The following is a 22,289-nucleotide window of genomic DNA, read 5'->3' as shown; positions in this document are numbered from 1 at the left end:
ACTAAAATGTCATCTCTCCCAAAGATTACCTAGACTCTTATTTGAAGCTAATATTGTTTAACTTTTGACATGTGTATATGTAATTTCTTTATCCATCAAAATTATAATTATTTTAAAGATAGTAATATTATCATATACCCCTATATATCCTGAAAAGATTCCACTTACATAAATTGAATTCAATGGATCACTTATTTAAATCAAAGTTAGGTACTTCACTATGAAAATTGTTGTCAGAATTTTATTTATGCCATGTATTCCAGAGCTGGAAGGTTTGGGGACCAAAAACATTTCATAGAATATTAGACTTTGATAGAATATTACTTCATATTATTTTTGAGGCATTTTCCATGTGACAAGCTTTATACATTTTTATTATCTTCCTGGTTGTTTAGCCTGGATCTTCACAGGAATTTAAATATTTAGCATGCCCTAGATTTTAGTTGCCACAAAATATTTTATAGTAACTGCCTTTATACTATAGCACTACCTTCATATCCCATTAAATAGAGTACCAATGACATATTTAGTTATATTTATTTCTGGTAAAAATGCTATACTTGTCTTAACTCATGTTAGATATTTGGAAACTTCATACATTGAAGAATTATTTAAAGTGAAAGGATGTTAATTATTTATAAAATGAAATTGCTGTGAAGAAGGCTGAAGAAAATATCTTAAGGGTATTGTCAGCCTTTCACTGGGGAAACCATAAACCATGAGAAATACCTTACTGTTGAAATCATTTGAAATTATTCATATGCACACACATCACACACAAGAAAAGCATGATGCAATTTTGTCCTTCAAATGGATACTGCCACTTGCATGCCAGGGAAGGCTGTTCTCCCTGAGTCTCACTGAAACTTTAAAATATTCATGGCAAAAGCAGTCATGCCTTTTCCAAGTACTGAGAATGAGAGTAGTTATATATAAGATGACAGTGTGCATTCTTATTTCCCTTCAAGTATATATTTGGGTTCTGCTGCAAATGAAAGAATAAGCTCAATTATTTTTCTTCATTCTCCCTATTCCCACAGACAGACAGAACAGGTATACAAGAAAATAAAATTATTCTGTGTTTAAGCAGAAGCTAGAAGAGACTACATGTGGCATAGTCCTCATCTGTGCACTGCACCAGAGTTAAATGAATGCTCTGTCTGTATACACTCTTTTTGCCTGCCACCATCTCACAACACACAAAATTGATTTCTCCCTGTTGAGTTTGAAGAAATGTAAATGATAAGTCATCATGTAAACCTGACCCAATCAGAAGGCTTTTGTTTTTCCTCAGGAAAACTCTCCTCTTTGTGACAGAAAAACAACTTGGAAACAATGAGTAGAAACAAAGAAAAGAAATGATTTTCACATCAAAATGCTAGTGCACCTGTTAATTCCCTGACATAGTCATTTTTAAGTCAGCACTTAAAAACAAGTCCTTTTCCTTGTGATTCATTAAATCTCCCATGATAGATATGAATCAGAAGCAAAACTTACCTTCTGTCTTACAGAGATAGTCAGCCATAACCAAGATATTATTTAGGGACCAAACAATGTAAGTTCTGATGTTTAAACACAAATGGAAAACAAATTTTATCAAAGTCTATGAATTTCACTTGGATATGAAAGTACTTTTACTTTTTATGTGCTCCTCCAATGGGCTAAAACCCTGATAAAAGATTGAAGACAAAGGAAAGTTTGCTTCTATAACTAAGAAACCACTTTTTTTTTTTACAACCATTTTGTTGGAAGTTGGTATTATGTTGTGATTCTCTTAACATCTAAGAATACATGTCTGTTGCCTTCAAAGTGAAAGACAACTTAGCCATATATGAAAAGTTAAGGTTACAGATTTTTTTTCCTCAAAATTCTGAAACAGTTGTTTTACCACCCTCAGATTTTTAGTGTTGAGAAGTCTGAGGCCAGTCTGGTTTTTTTGTTGTTGTTGTTTTGCTACTTAGCCTGAGTCCTTGTCACATTCTTTATAAGCAATATGGAGACATCTCAAAAGAAAATACTCGGAAGCTAATATTCTATTAACTTCCCATATACTGAGGGAACACTTTTGAGATGCAGAATTAGATTCTGATATTGTTTTAAAGTGTTCTTTTTCATGTTAATTATATTTATATGTTTCCATATTCTCCACTAAATGCCCTGTTGCTCAACATTTCCTTACAAAATATGAAGCGTTTCCTCTGCTAGAATGGCCAATTATGATGACATCTGTTAGGAGAAAGAGTTGAATATTGACTCAGTGTACTGGGTTGTTATTACTCTATCTCCAGTACAAATTCTCAAAGCTTTGGTATGCGGAAGGTACTACTTCATTGACCCCAGAAATGATGTAGATCTTTAATTTGTTTCGTCTATGGGTCATTGCACTGAGAACTTGGAATCAGGGATTAAGAGGACCCTCGTGAGGCTCATGTTACAACTTTTTTGTAAATACAACTGATACTTTTAACCTTTTTTTTTTCACATTAAAAGACTACATGATGTAAAAAATGTATAAAATATGTAAGTTAAAAGCTTAAAAAATATTTGGTTGGCCTTTGAGATTTTTATTGAGATATTCAAAATTATTTTATCAGCAACACTTTTATCAAGATAATAGAGGTATTAAAATTAGAATAAAAAGCTATTCTTAACTGATCTCCAAACTGAAACATCACTGAGATTCCCAAAATCCAACTGACATTCAAATTGGCTGAACTAGGCAAAAAAGAAGAAAAAGAAATAAGGGTTTATGATCTGAAATTTTAGATTTATTGGGGTAGGGGAACTTTCCAAAACACAGAAGTATCACACCCAATCCAGGGAATCATATTTAAAGATAGTGACCCTCTGATAGATGTTTAGAGTAGTCTATATTGGTTTATAATTTTAAAGATAAAATATCTAAGCTTTTGATGATTGCTGAGATGAACTAAGCCAACTGGAATCTATCTAATGCACTGATTGCAACTAAAATTGAACACACTGCAAAAAAAAAAAAAAAAAAAAAGTCAACTACTTAGACACTAGCAGGAGGATCTGAAGTTAAATCCTCAAAGCAGCCCACGGTGGGTAGTGAGTTTCACGTTGTTTTCTTCCTTTATCACTTGGCTTGGATGTTTACTGTCTCTGTTGAAAGGCTCTGGACTTTAATTCCAGTCTCCACAGCTCCCTGACAGTGCTGACATCTCTGTTTAACCTTTTAGCTTCCTAGCATCTGTGAAGCAGGTTCACTAATTACTATTTGTCTGAATCTGTTGAAACAGAACACACTCATATGCACAATATATGAAGCAGGCTTTTACTTACAGATAGGCAGCAAGGGACTAAAGAAGCTTATGATTCATTGTGAGCTAACCACCTAAGTTCCAACAAAGCTGCCTAGAGTAAATGAAGTCTCAACGGAGCATGCCCCACTTGCACTGCAGCTGAGGAAGCACAACCGGCAGTCTGCTCTGGGTTATATAACCCAGGGAACACATGATCACTAGGCAAAGGTTTGAAGGCTGTCTCGCTTCCACAGGAAGGAGGAGTAAAGCCTAGGCTATATTAGATCTGTTCCTCCCTAACTGAAGACGTTGCATTCCCAGCACATTTACAGTTATTTGTGAGAACTACAAGCAAGAAAGTGGGATATCTAGGTATGTGGAGAATTGTCCTGCAGTCTACCCCTCTATCCAGGCATCTCTTGTAGCAAAGTCAGTCCATTTCATATACCCACCAACTTCCCTGGATCTATAGGAAGAAGTTTATCTAACCAGATTGATGTGGCACCTTAACTGACCCAAACTCATTACGGCACCATTGAATAACAGACAGAAAATCGTTTACTGGGTCCCAAGTGACTACTACCACTAGCAACATGGCCAGATCTCCCAAAGGCAGTGACCTAATCCAGGAGCCCGATGACCCACATAAGAAGTTGCTAAAAAAGGCAAAGAAGGATTATCAGATAGCCACCCTGTTTGTAGCCAGTGAACCTGCTTCCAAATCTCCTCTATTTATGTCTCTACCGTACCTGAGGTGCTTATCTAGCTATAGCAATAGGTCTTGCCAATCAAATACACTCCTCTCAGTTGGGCTAAAAGAAAGTCTAGAGCAATTCTGTTGTCTAAAACAACTTTCCTGAGGAATCTGGGGGATGTCTAGGGCTTCCAAGACAGGAGCAGTGGAAGAGGCAATATCTGTTTGGTCAGAGACAGGGTTTTTAATACTTTCTGGTGAGTACTGACTCACGTGTGACACCAAAGATCTAATAAAGGACATAAACCCAAAGTCAGTTCCACTGCCTGGTAGGTTCCTGGTAAGCCTGTGTGAAGCTTTAGGCTGCTGGCCCAATGGAGCATCCCATCCCCACAGTGATATATAGGGGTACCCCCAGTATACCCAATCTGCAGGATCCCACCAGCTACCAGCTTTACAGACATGGCATTGTCCATCCTGTATCTAAGCCATTCCCAGCTGCCTGCAGAGAGAGAGGCAACCCATGCACACACACAGCACCCCTTTCCTTGTTTTCTTGAAGAGTGAGTCATTCATTAGTAAAGAGGCATTGACATTCCCCAGCCAACTCTCATTGATGGCACAGTTGCATGAGCCCAATTTCCTTCATATAATATTTTCACACAACTCTACACAGACTAGCACTGGTACAATTCTTGTTTTCTTCATTACCACTGGAACATTTCTTTTTTTTTTTTTTTTTTTTTTTTTTTGAGACAGAGTTTCGCTCTTGTTACCCAGGCTGGAGTGCAATGGCGCGATCTCGGCTCACTGCAACCTCCGCCTCCTGGATTCAGGCAGTTCTCCTGCCTCAGCTTCCTGAGTAGCTGGGATTACAGGCACGCGCCACTGTGCCCAGCTAATTTTTTTGTACTTTTAGTAGAGACGAGTTTTCACCATGTTGACCAGGATGGCCTCGATCTCTTCACCTTGTGATCCACCCGCCTTGGCCTCCCAAAGTGCTGGGATTACAGGCGTGAGCCACCGCACCCGGCCCGGAACATTTCTGATCTATGTAAGCAGAGGAGTTTAGTGCATCAAAGCACAAGTCCACCAAGATTTTGTTTAGTTATAGCTGTGGTATTTTGCCACACAGTCAATTATAAGTTAAAACAGAGAACCTTCTGCTCTCTCCCATCAACAGGTACCAGATCCTCATTCAGTAAGCCAGGGCTGCTCAGGTTCTGTTAGTGTACCTGTGGCACTAAGGAATGCTGGTGTGGTTTATCACTGGCAGGTCACTGCGGTCTATGACAGAATGAGGTCCAAATGAAAAATCCAACACTTTATCAGATTATCTACACTGGCCACAGTCTGGGAGAGCCTAAAGAAGACATTATGTTTCCAGGCCTGTGCTACCCTGTCCTTGTGGAAAAAGCAGATTAACAAGTTAGTACCCCATCCCTCTACCCTCCCAGGGTCCCAGGTATCTTCTACCTATTGCATAAGGGTTGGGCTGAGTTGGTGCAGTGAACCCATCTGTCTGCCACAATCCCAAGGCTAGTACCTCTGTGATCACACATTATTATTGTTGTTTGACCCAGACCTTTTGGCCTCTGTCATCCAGCCTAAAAAGGGAGGTTATGTCCAGTACTACCTTGACATGTCTGATAATATCCACTATACTGTAAGGATAAAATGCTCCCTGCCACCAGAGGAACCCTAGCATCCTGGTATTCCTTGGTGTTGTTCTCTACTTCTGTGGAATCTTATAGAGGGGAGGAACCCAGGAGAAGTAGCACCTTCAGATTGAAGTTAGGGAGCCTTGCCTGGGGTAGTATTCTATTGCCATAGACTCCAATCCACATGCAGAGTGGTTATGGACACATGCCATTTCATCAGGCTAGCAGGCTTTAAAGTTTTTAAAGTCAGTACCTAGGCCACAGCTCATTGAATGGCTTCAAAAGCCTGCTGCTGCAAAGGGTTCCACTTAAAGTTGGTTGCTTTGTTGGTCACCTAAGGGGACCAACAGAACACTCAAATGGGGTACATACTGTCTCTAGTACCCAAAGAGGCCTGTCAGCTATTGGGCCTCCTTTTTATTAGTGAGTGCCTCCAGGGTTAGAAATGCTTATCTGAGTGTTTCTGGAATACCTCTTTGGCATTCTGCCCAAGTGACCCTGGCATTCAGCCTGGACAGTCCATTGTTCGTCTCCGTGCCCCAAAGGCCTTTCTGACCAGCCAAAAGGATCTGCTGTACTGTGATAGTGTAGTATGTAGCAAGGTCTGAATTAGCAAAATAATAGCCCCTTTCCCACTTAGCCTGCAGTACTGCTTTTGTAGAATAAACTTTTTGGACTTGAGTTGCTTAGGTGGCAGAACAAAGCGGATATATTCCACTGTTAGGCTCGAATTCTTGGCTATGACGTGGTGATATTCTGTTCCACAAGCAGCCAAAGTGTTGATGCATATGTCAACTAAAGAACAAAAACTTTTACTTTCATTAACAAGATTGGGTACGAGCAGGCAGGAAGAGGGGTTTGAAGGAGAACCTGAGGAGCAAGGGAAGGCAGCGAGGGTAGGATGAGGGACAGGGTCAAGGCTGACCTAAGCAAAAACTGCTATTGCATTTTTAAGGCTGCCAGTAATAATGGAGGGCTTTTCTGTTTGTATGCTCCTATTTTTTGGTTAACATGAGTAGCAGGGCTCTTGAAATGGGGTGTAAAGAAACACAAGAGGGCAGGAGATAGTCATGGGGTTTAGGGTTGTGTTAGGTACTAAGTGAGAGGCTGGGTTGAAGTCAGGTCCAAGAGCAATCATTACTTTGGGGGTTTCAATAAAGAGTGCATAAAGCTGGAGAAGGCAAGGTTCTGAAAGTAAGTATGTGAGGTGGGAAGAGGAAACAAAACTTTGGAGATTGTGAGCACTATAGAGGGTAAGCGGGCCATAGCCTATGATTTTAAGGGGTTTTAAGATTATCAGGGTGGCAGCTGCTGCCTCACATAGGCATGAGGGCCAGCCCAGGACTGTGAGGTTAAGTTGTTTGAATAAAAAGGCTACAGGCCGCCATTGGCCTGGCTCCTGTGTAAGAATTCCTATGGCACAGCCTTTTATTTCTGCTGTGTAGATAGAGAAGGGTTGAGAGGAGTTGGAGAGTGCTAGTGCAGGGGCTGTCTCTAAGGCCTTCTTTAGCCACCGAAAGGAAGAATGCGGGAAGGATTTCTGGTTTATGGGGTCAGCTAAGTTTCCTTTTGTAGGTCTATAAAATGGTTTAGTTAAGGGGGCAAAGCATGGTATTTAAAGGCAAAAGTATCCTACAATGCCTAGGAAGGAGAGAAGCTGTTATTTAGTGGATGGTGTTGGCGTTTGGGAAATTAACTGGATACAGTTGGCAGGGAGAGCGCCTGTATGTTGGCAAAGGATTATAACAGATGGGGAAGAAATTTGGGCTTTAGAAAACAGCATTTTTGAGGTTAAGAACAGAATAGCGAGTTGCGGAAGCGGGTATGGAATATAGGAGGGTCTAGGGGTTTGGTACAACCAGGTAGATGGGAAGTACAATCTGATTGATGGCAGAGGTCTTGGACTAGTCTGTAGAATTTGTCTGGTTTTTGGACAGGTAGGATAGGGGAATTGTAAGGAGAGCCTGTCGCTTTCTCATACACCATTAAAACAAGAGCTCCCTCCACACAGCTACTCTACCAAACGCTGCTACAACCTTTAACAGCCGCAGCCCTTGCTTGTTCCCTTGGCATTTGGGTTCAAAGCCCCAGCCCTCAGAACACTTACTCTCTGTTTCAGTTCTGTCTAAGCCAAGGACTTTATTTCCTTTATGGTTCTTCTTATATCTGCCTTCCTACCAACTGGACAGGCACTTGCACCCTAGTTTTCCTTACTCCCAAAATTCAGTTTGCCAATGGAAACGAAAGCCTCCCTGTTCTCCTTGTAGTCCCGACATGACACAAGTGGGTCATTCCCTTAATCCTCTTACTTGTAAGGTTAGGAATTCCTATTGCACTCAGCACAGGCATAGCAGGCCTTACCACTTCAATGATCACCTTCTGTAGCCTCTCTAGTGGTATTTCTGCTAGCATTGCAGAATTAACTCAGTCACTAGCCCCTCTTCAAGCTCAGGTAAATTCCCTAGCTGCAGTTGTCCTCCAAAACTGCAGAGGTCTTGATTTACTGACTGCTGAAAAAGGAGGTCTTTGCCTATTCCTAAATAATGTTGTTTTTATGTAAACCAGTCTGGCCTCATATATAATGCCATCAATAAATTTAAAAGCAGGGCCCAAAAGTTCACGAATCCAGCAAATGGTTACTCTGGAGCTGGCTGGACTGGCTGGACACTCTCTAACCTGGAGTCATGGCTTCTTTCAATCCTTAGTCTTCTAATACCTAATGTTCTCCTCTCTTATTTGGACCCTGTGTCTTCCAATTAGTCTCTCAATTCCTACAAAGTTGTATACAAGCAATAACCAAGCAGTCAGCATGACAAATACTCCTTCTGACAACCACACAATATCAACCCTTGCCCTCTGAGATCTCCCAGCAGTCTAAATTATTTCTCATTTTCAGGTTTCCATGCCGTCCCCAGTCGCACTCGAAGAAGCCCTGAGAAACATTGCCCCATCACCCCTCTGTGCCAGCCTTCCTAATAATCCACTGCGCTCCCCTCTTCATTTCTTTTCCGTTACGTTACTAATATGAAAAGACAGGAATGTAAGGTCTGACTGCTCCGTGGACAGCATGGTTACCCCCATGAACCACACATACACCTCTGGAGGGCCTTCCGGAATTAGAAAACCTGAAAGGGCTGTAACATCCTAGAAAGAGGAAGAAATGATCAACTCTGCAGGCGCCTACTTAACTCTGAGACATTGTCTATTGTTTCTTATTGTGGTCTCAATTGACAAGGCCATTGGACTCTGTGACGGACTTTGGCCAATCTACTGATGTCACACCCTATGATCCCCTTCCAGCTTGGTCAACCTCCTAACTCCACACCCTTCCAGCTTGCAAAAAAGTGCCCTAAACTACTTTTGTAACTTTCCACTGTCTCCCCACAACATATAAAATTGACTCCTATCCAGCCGCCCTTCACTGACACCCTTTTCAGCCTCAGCCCACGTGCAGCCAGGTGAATAAACAGCCATGTTGCACTCTCTCTCTCTCACACACACACATACAACTTTTTAAGAATTACAGTGGGTTTTATTTATAAGTCTTATTGAGCACTACAGACCAAGACCTATATCCTGGCTGCAGCCCTGTAGAGGGTTTCTATCACACTGTTTGGCACAGTATTTTAGCCTGATGATTATATATAGATGGTAAGAGTTTAGTACATGTAAAATTGTATTAAACTTGTTCAGAAGTTATAGTAAAGCAGAATCAGATCAAGGTTTAGGTATAAGAGTACATCTGTTTATAGATTATAGTGGCATATTCACTAACCCTGTCAGACATTATCTTATGTGTAGAAAAAGCAAGGACTAGGATTATATATCTTCTAAGGAATACGGTCACTAGGGCAAGAGATATGAGGGTGAGAGTGATCTATCTTGTATTGTCTTTAAAGCATCTTTCTGAGAGCTGCACATCATTAGGGTCACCAGAATCAGGGGCTTTTTGAAATCATGCTGGCAAGCAGAAATGAGCAAACATGGTGCCATAGTTAATACTGATTGTCAACTTGATTGGATTGAAGGATGCAAAGTATTGATTCTGGGTGCGTCTGTGAGGGTGTTGCCAAGGGAGACAAACTTTTGAGTCAGTGAACAGGAAAAGGCAGACCCACCCTTAATATGGGTGGATACAATCTAATCAGCTGCCAGCATGGCTAGGATAAAAGCAGGCAGAAGAACATGAAAAGCCTAGACTGGCTTATCCTTCCAGCCTACATCTTTCTCTTGTGCTAGATGCTTTCTGCTCTCAAATATCAGACTTCAAGTTCTTCATCTCTGGGACTCAAACTGACTTCCTTGCTCCTCAGATTGCAGATGGCCTATTGTGGGATCTTGTGAGTTTAATACTCATTAATAAACTCCCATATACATACATAGCCTATTAGTTCTGTCCCTCTAGAGAACCCTGACTAATACACATGGCTTCTTTTTACTTTTTATTTTTGTGGGCACATAGTACATGTATATATTTAAGGGGTGCATGATGTTTGCTACTTTGCCTCACAACTGTCATGTACTCAGCTATGGGAACCACAGTCACTGGCACCTGAAATGGCTCAAAGGGCCTGAAGCATAAGAATATAAGGACTGTGAGACACCATATTTGTCCCCAAAGCTCCTGAATGTCATCAGTTTACTTTTTCCCTTAAGGGAACTTTTGTTCCTTAAGGAAATATTGTTGTTTGGGCTCTAATAACCGAGAACCCCAGGGAAGTCTGAGTTTCTTTCTTTTCTCCTCTTGTATGAACAGGATTATAAGGACATTAGCAATGACCTCCAGTTGGGGACCTAATTTCTCAGGCGAATGGCCCCATTTCTGACTGTGCCATTCAGCCTGAGACATTTGGATTTGCAATGTCTCTTTATCAAAAAAACAAACAAACAAAAACCACATCAACCAGGTTGCATGAGATTCTTCTGGCCTTGCTCTATATTTATCCTTTAGATAATGAGTCTCTCTTTCTGTGAAGGCCCACATAGCACACGTGTTACTTCCCTCTCAGGGTTCTTCTGAGTACTTGCTTTCCCAGCTCTCTAGCTGGGAATGAGCAGTCACATAAGTGTCCAATAGCCAGGGGATCCTGTGCAGTGCTCCTCTGTTTCTGCTTTTCTTTCTCTCTGCCTCAATCAGCAACCAGGTCACACATCTGGGTTGGGAGGTGACCTGTGCCTACCTTTCACCCTTTACTCCTGATCAAACATTCGGCTGCCCATCCAGCCCCTGCTTGCTCAGGCTGATGCTTATTGGCAAAGTGGGCAGAGCAGTAACCCCCAGTACTGGCATGGGGGTTATTTGCTTCACCTACTTTGCCAATAAGCAATAGTTCTGTCAGACCAGACTACTCACTATGTCAGTTTTGTAAAGCAGGTTCACTAATTACCATTTGCCTGAGTCTGGTAAGACAAAACATACACACAACAACTTATATGAAGCAGATTTATTACTCACCAATAGGCAGCAAGGGACAAAGAAGTTTAGTATGTGTTGTGAACCAATCCTTCCAAACCTCAACAAAGTTGCCCAGGGCAAGTGAATTCTCAACTGAGCATGCCCCACTTACATCGCAGCTGATGAACCCCAACAGGCAGCCCACCCTGGATTATATACCTCAGGGGCATAAAACTCACTGGGCAAAGCTTTGAAAGACATCTGGCTTCCAGGGAAAAGAGGAATAAAGCTCAGGCTATGCCAGAGTACTTCCTCCATAACTCAAGATGTTACATTCTCATCACAGTCTACAGCTGTTCCTGAGAACTACAAGCAAGAAAAGGGAGAGAACTGAGTCACTCCAAGGCCACCCAGACAAATGACCTGCAGCACCAAACTTCTATACAAAGTTGGGTTCACTTCTCTGTGGTACCCTTTTTCCAGGGCCTTGGCCTGGCTGACTTTTTTATTCCTCGATTATAAATTTTCCCAGGAGACTTTTAAAACAGCTCAGTCTCCACTTTCTGCTTGGCCTCTCTGACACACTGAGGAAACACACAGATGGAAAAGCAGAGTCGAAAAGATCAGCCTATCCTCTCTCTGTGGCCTTGACTTTTCAGGTCCTGATTTTCTTTGTTTTCTAATCTAGCCTTTCTTGTGGTCTCAGTGTGATAGTTGATTTGATAAAAGCTACTATGATGTAGCAAGAAATGGAAGTCTTAATAATTTATGGTTTTAGAAGTTATTAATTTTTAGTTTCATTGCCCAAATGCTTTCCAAGAAAGTTTTAAAAATTGATAATGCTTAAGTACATGATACATGTAATGTGCCCTGTGGTTTCCTCAGCCTATGCAGAATTCACAGTGGACTGATATATTTAGCTGGTACCCATTTTCTACGTAATCAATATGCCTTTCCTCCTTTTTTATAAAGATTTTCTAGACATATAGCCCCACTTTAATGTGAAAATATATGTGTACGACCTACCCTCTGCGGGAGGACTGAGCTCGTTTGGAAAAAACCGGACCGCAGGTTAGAAGAAAATCTTTAAGTTCAGGCTTTATTGAGAGGAAAGAGCCTCCGGGTGGACCAGCCAGGAAGGAGAGGAAAATGGCCGCGCGGCTCAGAGGAGCAGAGTTCTTTTATAGGGGGCTGAAGGGCTGAGGGAGTGGGGAAGCCGAGAGAGCCGAGGTGGCGGGCAACGGTTGGTCAGTTTAAACCGCTGGGGGGGGGGGAACTGGGCAGCGGGAAACTGGGAGGCGGGAAGCCGGGAGGCAGGAAGTTGGGGAGAGCTGATGAGGCGGGCGGTGATTGGTCAGCCGGTTGCCGGGTGGGAGGTGGCTGCGGCCCGGTTGGAAGGCTAGAGCGGTATGTAGAGTGAGAGATAAGGGAGCCTCTTTGTGGGGGAGGGAAAGAGAGCTTTCACGATAGGGGCAGAGTTTTCCAAACAATATGTATTTTCACACATATATCTATATGAAATTTTTTCTGAGTGTTCATGGATAGTCACAAATTATTTTTTAAAGTTCTCAATATGCCTAAGTAATTACAAGCAATTAAGTATATATTTAGTATATTCTTGCTTGGAAATTTTGATCAGTATTGGGTTATAGACATCTCAAATCTCAAATTTGTATGTTGTATAAAATGTATTTAAATGTAGAACGGCCTTCCCAAATTTGGTTAAACGTGATTAAACATACCTTCAAGTGTATCTAAAGAAATTCTAAACTTAGCTAGTCTAAACTTAACTAAATCTTCTATAGTCTTAATAAATATCTGTTTCCAATAACTAGTCTAATAATTTTTGTGAAAGATATGGAAGGATTATTTGATAAAATTTATGATGCTAGAAAAATCTAGGCTTGCTGCTGCAGCAACTATAAATCTGGCCTGATTTTAAAATTAGACAGGTAACATTTTTTTAAACCACAAGATTTGAGATTCTAGTTATAAATGAGGATTCTCTATGGGACCACTATTCCTGCTGAAGAAAAAGAGTTCTTCAAAGTCCTCTATATATTATGTGACATTAATATCTGAGTAGTCACTGACATAAAGGGTTGACTTACTTTTAAGTTATTAGTGCCAGTTTTCTATTGGCTTTTAGCTCAGAAATGTGAAAAATTCACCTTCTGAGAAATATGACACACGTTGATTAACGAATTTTTAACCAAAAAAAAAAAAAAAATCAGGATGGGAAATTTAATTGACAAAGTATAATAAAAAAATGTACCCAATGTCTTTTGCATGTTAATTTCATCAAGGAAGACAGCTTCAGTCACATAAGGTCCTACCATATTCTGAGAAATAAAACAGAGTCCAATCACCAACTTAATGTTGTGTTACTTTCTGGTCTTGTCTTTTTCACCTCAGGTCTTGAAGTCCTGTAGGACATCCTGGCTTTTATCAGAAAGAAGGCTAAACTTTTTCTTCTTAGTGTAAGGAATGACCATAACCAATGCCTTGTCAAATCAAGGCATTCCACTTAGTTCAATATTTCAAAATAAAGCTTCACCCTCCTTGGGTGTGTAAACCTCACCCTAGGTGAGAGCACTTAAAATCACAACTTAAGTTTTTACCCTAAAATATGTGGTCTAGATTCACCAAAATGTCATGAACCCTGAGTCATACTGCAGGAAAACTGGCCTCACGTCAACTATTCAGCCCAATGTTGGTGGCAAAATTGTCCAGATCACATCCAAACATTTTCAACTTACCACCATCAGGCATATATAGCTCATATAAAAACTTCCGTATAGGCCGGGCGTGGTGGCTCAAGCCTGTAATCCCAGCACTTTGGGAGGCCGAGGCAGGTGGATCACGAGGTCAAGAGATCTAGACCATTCTGGTCAACATGGTAAAACCCCGTCTCAACCAAAAATACAAAAAATTAGCTGGGCATGGTGGCGCGTGCCTGTAATCCCAACTACTCAGGAGGCTGAGGCAGGAGAATTGCCTGAACCCAAGAGGCAGAGGTTGCGGTGAGCCAAGATCACGCCATTGCACTCCAGCCTGGGTAACAAGAGTGAAACTCCGTCTCAAAAAAAAAACTTCCGTATAATATAAAACACCAAACCTTCTCAGTGAAGCAGTGCCCCGTAACAAGCAGGTTTAGAGAACTGCTCCAATTCTACGAGACCTCTCAAAATATAGAGCTAAGAACCAACACAAGATAAGACAGCAGCCGCTTAGATAACATAAACATCAATGCCATTCACAATTTATATCTCATTCATGTAGAATAAAGATAAAATCATCCGTTTTAATCATTCAATAATGCAGTGTTACAGTCTCAGTTACTCAGAGTATTATCTAATCATGACCTCCTTATCCTATAAAAATCCATCTTCTTCCAGCTGATGTTAAGCTTTTATGTATTTTTTTCTTCTACACATTTATCTCAGCAGTGTATAGTGACATTCTTGCATACAAACATTTGGAAAAGATGATTCTATAAAAAATCAAAATGAGTTTGTGACTGCAAGTTTCTATTTGGCAATTTGGAATGTATATTAGGACATATGTATGAAGATATGTTTTATGAAACAAATAAAATGCCAGGGAATTTGAAGTAGCTGCTTCATTCATTAGCTGACAGAGACAATTCAGATAAGGTCTTAAAATATTCTGTAACATTTGCAGAGTGCTTTAAACTCCTGGTTGTTCTTATTTTTTTATTTAGCATCAACTTGACTCTCTTTCTCAAACAATCTATTCTCATTAAATCTTTCTGAAATAGAAATTATTCATATATATATTTATATATATCTGAATAATAAAGTGGAAACATTCTAAATTTTTGCTAAATATTTCATAATCTGCTGTGGATTTATTTTCCCTCATAATCAAATCTTTAATATCTTCTATAGTCTTAATAAATATCTGTTTCCAAAAGGCATATATTTTTGGTGTCAATATATTTTAAAATTATAATCTTGCTTTGTGCTTTGTTTTGAAGGATTTCTTTTTCTAGACATAACCATAGCTCCCTATCCATGACTTTCACTCACTTTCTCAGAATAATGTCTTTTTTCCCTACTATACATTAGTGTTTCCAATAGGAGATCCATTGATCCTTGTTGGGTGCTCCAGGGGTAAGCTTCCACTCCATGCTGAGTTACATCATTTTACCCATTCTATCTGGTACTAGATATTAGTGGTTAAGGAATGTGCACCTGATCCAAGTTGCATCTTTACAGAAGCTTCCTTAGATTTTTTTTTTTAATTTGAGAATAGTGATGGTTCATTTTAATTGCTTTCTGGTGAAGAAGTTGACAGTTATCAACAGACTTTCTTCCATCCTCATAGAAGGAGCTCATTTGAGATAAAGTAATTGCTATGAAGAAAGAGATTGACAGGCAAGTTGGAAAAAGAGAGAAAAGAGGGGCTTGCCAAAGTTGGAGTGTTTGGTGTGGCATTCCTGAGGCCCAACTTGCCTCCTTGCCTCCCTCAAGTGTTAGGTAACTAAATAAATTAACAGTCTTGCCTAGACTGATCAAGTTGGATTTCTGTCATCTAAAAACAACAAACAGTCCTGACTGCTCTATCTGTAATACATATTTTACTGCCTCCACTACTAATAATTTTCATATTAATACATTAGATGTCCCAGATTTTACCTTTGTTTCTTTCCCCTGGGAATTTTGTCTTGAAGATTTTCTTAAATTTTATCTTAAATATTTTTTTTGCATTCTTACTTCTCCATCTTCAGATGTTTATTTTATAATCAAGAAAAAATTAGCTAGTGGTTCAATTATTAAGGGACACTCATTTATTTAACTTAATATTAGCAATTGTATTTTATAGCTAAAATGTGTCTACTATTTATAATATTTAGATTTCCTTTGCCAATTTAACTATTCTAAAAATCCATAAAAAGAAAGTATCATTTTAGAATGAGTCATGTACTAGCTTTTGAAATTTTCATAGCTACTTTCAAAAAGCTAGTACTTTCATGTACTAGCTTTTGAAATTGTCATATTGGTTAACTTATTGCCATATTTTAAAAATAAAATACAAATATATCGGTGATACTATCAAAATCCTAGGGGACCAATTTTCTATTTTACTCTACTAATGACATAATGGTCAAGGATTTTTAAATTAATAACCAATAAGATTTTTCAAAAGTAGAATCAATGGAAGAATCTGAGAAAATAATAACATGTACCTGTGTAATATATGAAGATGTAGACTTAATATTAAATTGTTTTTAGGTTTAGAAAAAAAGTATAAAATTTTGTAAGGTAAATTCTTGGTGTTGGTTTGATATCCAATATGTCATAAGAAAGTGAATTATACTTCTGAAGGAACAAATAAGGTAATAAAATAAAACCTAATATTACTTCTCAGGAACAACAGAGTGTCAAACATGGCAAAGAACAAGAAATGTGAGAGATTATGTCTCTAAAAATCTGGGCATCAGTTCAGATAAACTAGATACTAAATAACATCAATGTCTGAAGGAGATTATTATTTTGATACTGTAGAAAAAGTAGTAAGAGTTCTTCATGAGAATTTTTACTTTCCTAGTGTGCTCTCTATAACTCTGCTTTTGTTTCTGTAGCTACATCTTGACCTTAACATCCACGGTAAGCTATTCATTTAAGTGTACCTCATACTCTTTCTATCTCTCACATAACATGTGTTGTCACTGTTCTACAATATAAAATAGATTATGAGTGAAGGTTTGCCAGAGGCATAAAAACAACATACATTCTATTATCCAATATTAGGTAATTAAAAATGTAAACATATTGCTACAAGCAATCTACAGATTTTTTTTTGCAATCCAATCTGTACTAGCTTTTAAATACATAGACAATTATACATATATAATTATATTTTTATGTGCACAATATATAATCATATTTATTTGTATATAATTTTTTTTAAAATTGGTGCTTCAGCTCTAATTAAACTTATTTTGCCTATCTAAAATTTGCAGATAAGGCTCTGGAGTTCCTTTTTTAAATTAATATAAAGGGTCTTCAAAATGTAAAATAATTACAGTTGCTTAAAATATTCAAGTGCTTTTACTGTAGCCATTTACAGTATGTTTCACACATGCATATTTGACTAAGACTTTGATAGAAAAATAAATGTGGTATAAAACTGGACCCCTGCATATATTCGAAGTCACCTCATTAGGGATAATATTCTGGCACTTTTCTAGAGAGCATGATGTGAAAGATTTTAAAGAAGCAGAGGTCAAGAGGGGAAGATCTCAGAGATGGATTTATCTATCAACTTTTTAAATATTTGCTATAATATATCCATATTTTAAAGTTTAAAAGAAAATCATCAATGTATAAATTAATACAGATATTGCATCATCAGTTGGGATTCCCAATTCCTTCCCACCTGCTCCTCTGGCTCCTGAGAATGCTCAGATTTGGGGAGGATTTGGATCCACATAATTTCTCACATCTCTTGCCCTATGCATCTTTTCACCTGCATTGTTTGTCATATCATTTATAATAAACCAGTAAATGTAAGTAAAGTGTTTCTCTGAGTTCTGTGAGCTGCTCCGGCAAATTAATCAAACCCATAAAGAGGGTTGTGGGAACCTTAATTTATAGCCAGTGGATTAGAACAAAGACATAATAATCTGAGCTGTACAATTAGCATTGGAAGTAGGATTCTGTGAGACTGAACTTTCAACCAGAGGGGATCTAATGCTGTCTTCAGGTAGATAGTATTAGAACTGAATTGAATTAGAGGACACCCAACTGGCGTCCACTGCAGAATTAATTGCTTGCTTGCTGGTAGGGAGAAAATCCTATACATCTGGTGTCAGACGTGTTTGAGTGTATAGTAGGATGAAGTGAATGTTTCTTTCTACTCACCCCCAAAGCTCATGTGTTGGAAACTTAATCCCCAGAGCAACACTGTTAGGAAGTAGAGCCTAACACAAGGTAATTGGGTCATGAGGGCCCTGCTTTCAAGAATGGATGAATTTCATTATCATGGCTTAGTTACCCAGAAAGTGGGCTTGTAACAAAAAAGTGAGTTCTGTCCCTTCTTGCTTTTTTGCACTTCAACCTTCTGCCATGGGATAAGGCAGCATGAAGGCCCTCACAATATTCCAGCATCATGCTCTTGGGCCTCCAGAAGCATGAGTCAAATAAACTTCTACTGTTCATTAATTATTCCATCTGTGGCAGTCTGTTATAGCAGCAGAAAAATAACTAAGACAATCCTCACACTTGATTGATAACTTGGCTGGTCATTACATTCTAAATTAAAATTTTTTCACTGAAAAGTTTGAGAAAAGTTACTTTATTTCCTTCTAGGATCTATTATTATTTTTGAAGTTAGACATTAATTGTATTTCTAGTCTTTATACGTGACCCATGGAAGATTTTAGGATCTTTACACACAGGCAAGGCTGACCACATATGCATGTAACCAGTGTAATTACACAGGGCCCTATGTTCTGAAGGGCCCCAAGCTTGGTTTAATGATTGCCTTTGTTTTATGTCTTAAAATTGTTAATAATTGTTTCTGAATTTGTGTATTACAACTGAAGACTGATGGAACAAAGGACCATATATCAAATGTTCACACACATGGTACCACCTCCTGCAGTCGCACTGCATTCCTTCAGCTGCCTATTCCAAGACTTCTAGCACACCAAGCCCTACCCAGTTTTTTTAGCCCTCTCCCTAAACGCTGTCCAGTGATGCTTGCAGCCCCAACCCGCAGTGGGGCCTGGGTGCAGGCCAAGGGACACAGATATTAGGTGTCTGAGTAGCAAGTATATTCAGTGCAGAGTTTCAATACTTAGTGGTTGCCCGTCTGTAGTGGGCGGGGGTAAATGTTTTGTGAGACAGGAAATTTCCTGGCTTGACATTTCCATTCCTGACTGGAGCACAGAACCTGCATTTGGTAGCTGGGAGGACAGGGAACTCACTCAATCCACTGAGGGAGTCCCCAACCTTCTATGAGGACCTGCACTCATGCCATCAGTATCATCTCGCTCAAGGGAGTGCACCATTAATAGCAAATCAAATATATCATAATAGGTTGAGAAACACTGAAGAATAAAGAAAACTGATATTTTAGTTACTGTAATATCAGATACTTTCTGCCTGCTTTTTGAACAAGAGGCCTTTATTTTCATTTTGTACTAAGCCCCACAATTATGTAGCCAGTGGTGCATTCGGGATTCTGACTTTTTCTTTTTTCTGACATGCCTCAGGGAGTATCTTTCTTCATTTACCAAGCTGGACATACATGGGGCTCTATAAATTTGTATGCCTTGGCTTTGGACATTATTATTATATTATGTTCCTGAAAGTTACTTACTCTTTATTTTCTTTTAAATACTTTTGTGGTAGCTTCTATCAGTCATTTGTTACTCATCCAATTTTATAGTTTAAGTTAATATTTTCTTACCCTTTTTTGTCTTTTCTTTTCCTACCTCTTCTTGGAAGATTTCCCAGGCCACATATTTCAACTCTTGTTTGTAATATTTAATTTTGGCTATTACATTTCTTATTTCTAAATCTTATTCTTTTGTCCTTTTTAACTGTCCTATAAGTATCCCCATTCTGTTTTTTTATCATTTTTTTTATTTTTAACTTTTATGAGTACATAGTGGGTATACTTTTAATAGGGTATATGAGATATTTTGATAGAGGCATACAATATGCAGTAATCATGGTAGATGAGATATTCATCACCTCAAGCATTTATTATTTCTTTGTGATACAAATTTTCTAATTATGCTCTTTTAGCTATCTTTAAATGTGACATGAATTACTGCTGACTGTAGTCACCCTGTTGTACTACCAAATACTAGATTTTATTCATTCTGTCTAACTATATTTTTGTACCCTTTAACCATCCCCACTCCCTCCACTCTTCGCTACCCTTACCAACCTCTGGTAGCCATCATTCTGCTTTCTGTCTCCATAAGGTCAATTGTTTTAATTTTTAGTTTCCACAAACGTGTGAAAACATATGAAGCTTGTCTTTCTGTGCCTACCTTATTTGACTTAATGCTATGTAATCCAGTTCCATACATCTTGTTGCAAATGACAGGATCTTATTTTTTAATGGCTCCATTGAGTAATGTACCACATTTTCTTTATCTATTCATCTGTTGATGAACAGTGAGGTTGCTTCCAAATCTTGCTATTGTGAAGAAGTGCTGTGATAAAAACAGGAGTACAGATATCTCTTCAACACACAGATTGCCTTTGTTTAGATATATACCCAGTAGTGGGATTCCTGTATCATGTGATTAGCTTTATTTTCAGTTTTTTTGAGGAAACTCAATGCTATTTTTCATAGTATCTGTACTAATTTATATTCCCACCAACAGTTTTTCCTTTTCTCTACATTCTCACCAGCATTTTTTTTTTTTTTTTTTTTTTTGAGATGGAGTTTTGCTCTTGTTACCCAGGCTGGTGTGCAATGGAGTGATCTTGGCTCACCACAACCTCTGCCTCTTGGGTTCAGGCAATTCTCCTGCCTCAGCCTCCTAAGTAGCTGGGACTACAGGCACGCGCCACCATGCCCAGCTAATTTTTTGTATTTTTAGTAAAGACGGGGTTTCACCATGTTGACCAGGATGGTCTTGATCTCTTGATCTCATGATCCACCCGCCTTGGCCTCCCTCTCACCAGCATTTTTATTGCCTGCATTTTGGACCAAAGATATTTTAACTGAGGTGAATGTCTTATTATAGTTTTGACTTGCATTTCTCTGATGATTAATGATGCTGAAAAACTTTTCATATACATGTTTTAGGTTTGTATTTGTTCTTTTGAGAAATGTTTATTCTGATTTTTTGCCCATTTTATAATTGTATTATTTGATTTTTTTCACTTGATGTGATCTCATTTGTCCATTTTTGCTTTGGGTGGCTGTGCTCATGGGGTACTACTCAAGAAATGTTTGCACAGACCGATGTCCTGGAAACTTTCCCCAGTGTTTTCTTACAGTGATTTCATTGTTTGAGGTCTTATATCTAAACTTTTCATCTATTTTTATTTTTGTACATGACAAGAGATAGGCTTCTAGTTCATTCTTCTGCATATGGATATCCAGTTTTCCCAGCAGTACTTGTTAAAGAGATTGTCTTTTTCTCAAAGTATGTTCTTGTTATCTTTGTTGAAGATGAGTTCACTGTAGATATATGCATTTATTTCTGGGTTCTTTATTCTGTTCTGCTGGTCTTTGTATCCATTTTTATGCCAGTACCATTCTATTTTGGTTACTACAAAACAGTCCAATTTGGTTCAAATTATACTATAGAGTAATGTGGTTCCTCCAGTGTTGTTCTTTTGGCTGAGGATGGCTTTGGCTATTCTGGGATTTTTGTGGTTAATACAAATTTTAGAATTGTATTTTCTATTTCTGTGAAGAATGTTGTTTGTATTTTGACAGACATTGCATTGAATCTGCAGATTCCTTTCGGTAGCATGGACATTTTAACAATATTAGTCCTTCCAATCCATGAACAGAAAATATCTTTCCAGTTCATGGTGTCCTCCTCAATTTTTGCATCAGTAATTTATAGTTTTCATTGAAGAGAACTTTAATTTCTTTGGTTAAGTTAACCCCTAGATATTTTATTTCATTCACAGTTATTGTAAATGGGATTACTTTCTTAACTCATTTTTCAGATTGTTCATTGTTGGTATATAGAAATAATATTGATTTTCATATGTTGATTTTGTATCCTGCAACTTTACTGAATTTCTTTATAACTTCTAATTTTTTTTTTTTTATCAGCACACAAGGATAATTTTGCTTCCTTCTTTCTAGTTTGGAGGCCATTTATTTCTTTCTATTGTCTGATTGCTTTAGTTAGGACTTCCAGTACCATGTTGATAATAGTGGGGAAAGTAGGCATTCTTGTCTTGTTTCCAATCTCAAAGGAAAGACTTTAGTTTTTTCCCCATTCAATATGATACTAGCTGTGGGTCTGTCACAAACGGTTTTTTACTTGTTGAGGTATGTTCTCTCTGCACTCAGTTTTTTGAGAGTTTTTATCATGGAAGGATATTAAATTTTATCAAATGTTTTTCATCACCAGTTGAAACAGTCATATGGTTTTGGTCTTTCATTCTGTCGATATGATGTACCAAATTGATTGATTCAAATATATTAAACCATTCTCGAATCCCTGAGATTAATCCCTCTTGGCCGGGATGAATTACCTTTTTAATGTGTTGTTGAATTTGGTTTTCTAGTATTTTGTTGAGAATTTTCCATAA

General features: G+C 38.5%; 1 long non-coding RNA gene across 1 annotated transcript; it reads right to left on the bottom strand.

Annotated features, from left to right (window-relative positions):
* Window positions 1-4,681: 4,681 nt before the first annotated feature.
* On the bottom strand, window positions 4,682-12,276 carry LOC144582339 (uncharacterized). The gene is made up of 2 exons (XR_013534831.1): window positions 12,043-12,276; window positions 4,682-11,382 (listed from the first exon to the last, which is right to left on the bottom strand). It is a non-coding gene; the product is annotated as an uncharacterized LOC144582339 (long non-coding RNA).
* Between the last annotated feature and the right edge of the window lie 10,013 nt (window positions 12,277-22,289).

The sequence above is a fragment of the Callithrix jacchus genome, chromosome 4 (assembly GCF_049354715.1).
Source record: "Callithrix jacchus isolate 240 chromosome 4, calJac240_pri, whole genome shotgun sequence".
Lineage (NCBI taxonomy): Eukaryota > Metazoa > Chordata > Mammalia > Primates > Cebidae > Callithrix > Callithrix jacchus.
Note: the sequence above shows the minus strand (reverse complement) of the source record. Positions and strands in the feature narration are given on the sequence as shown.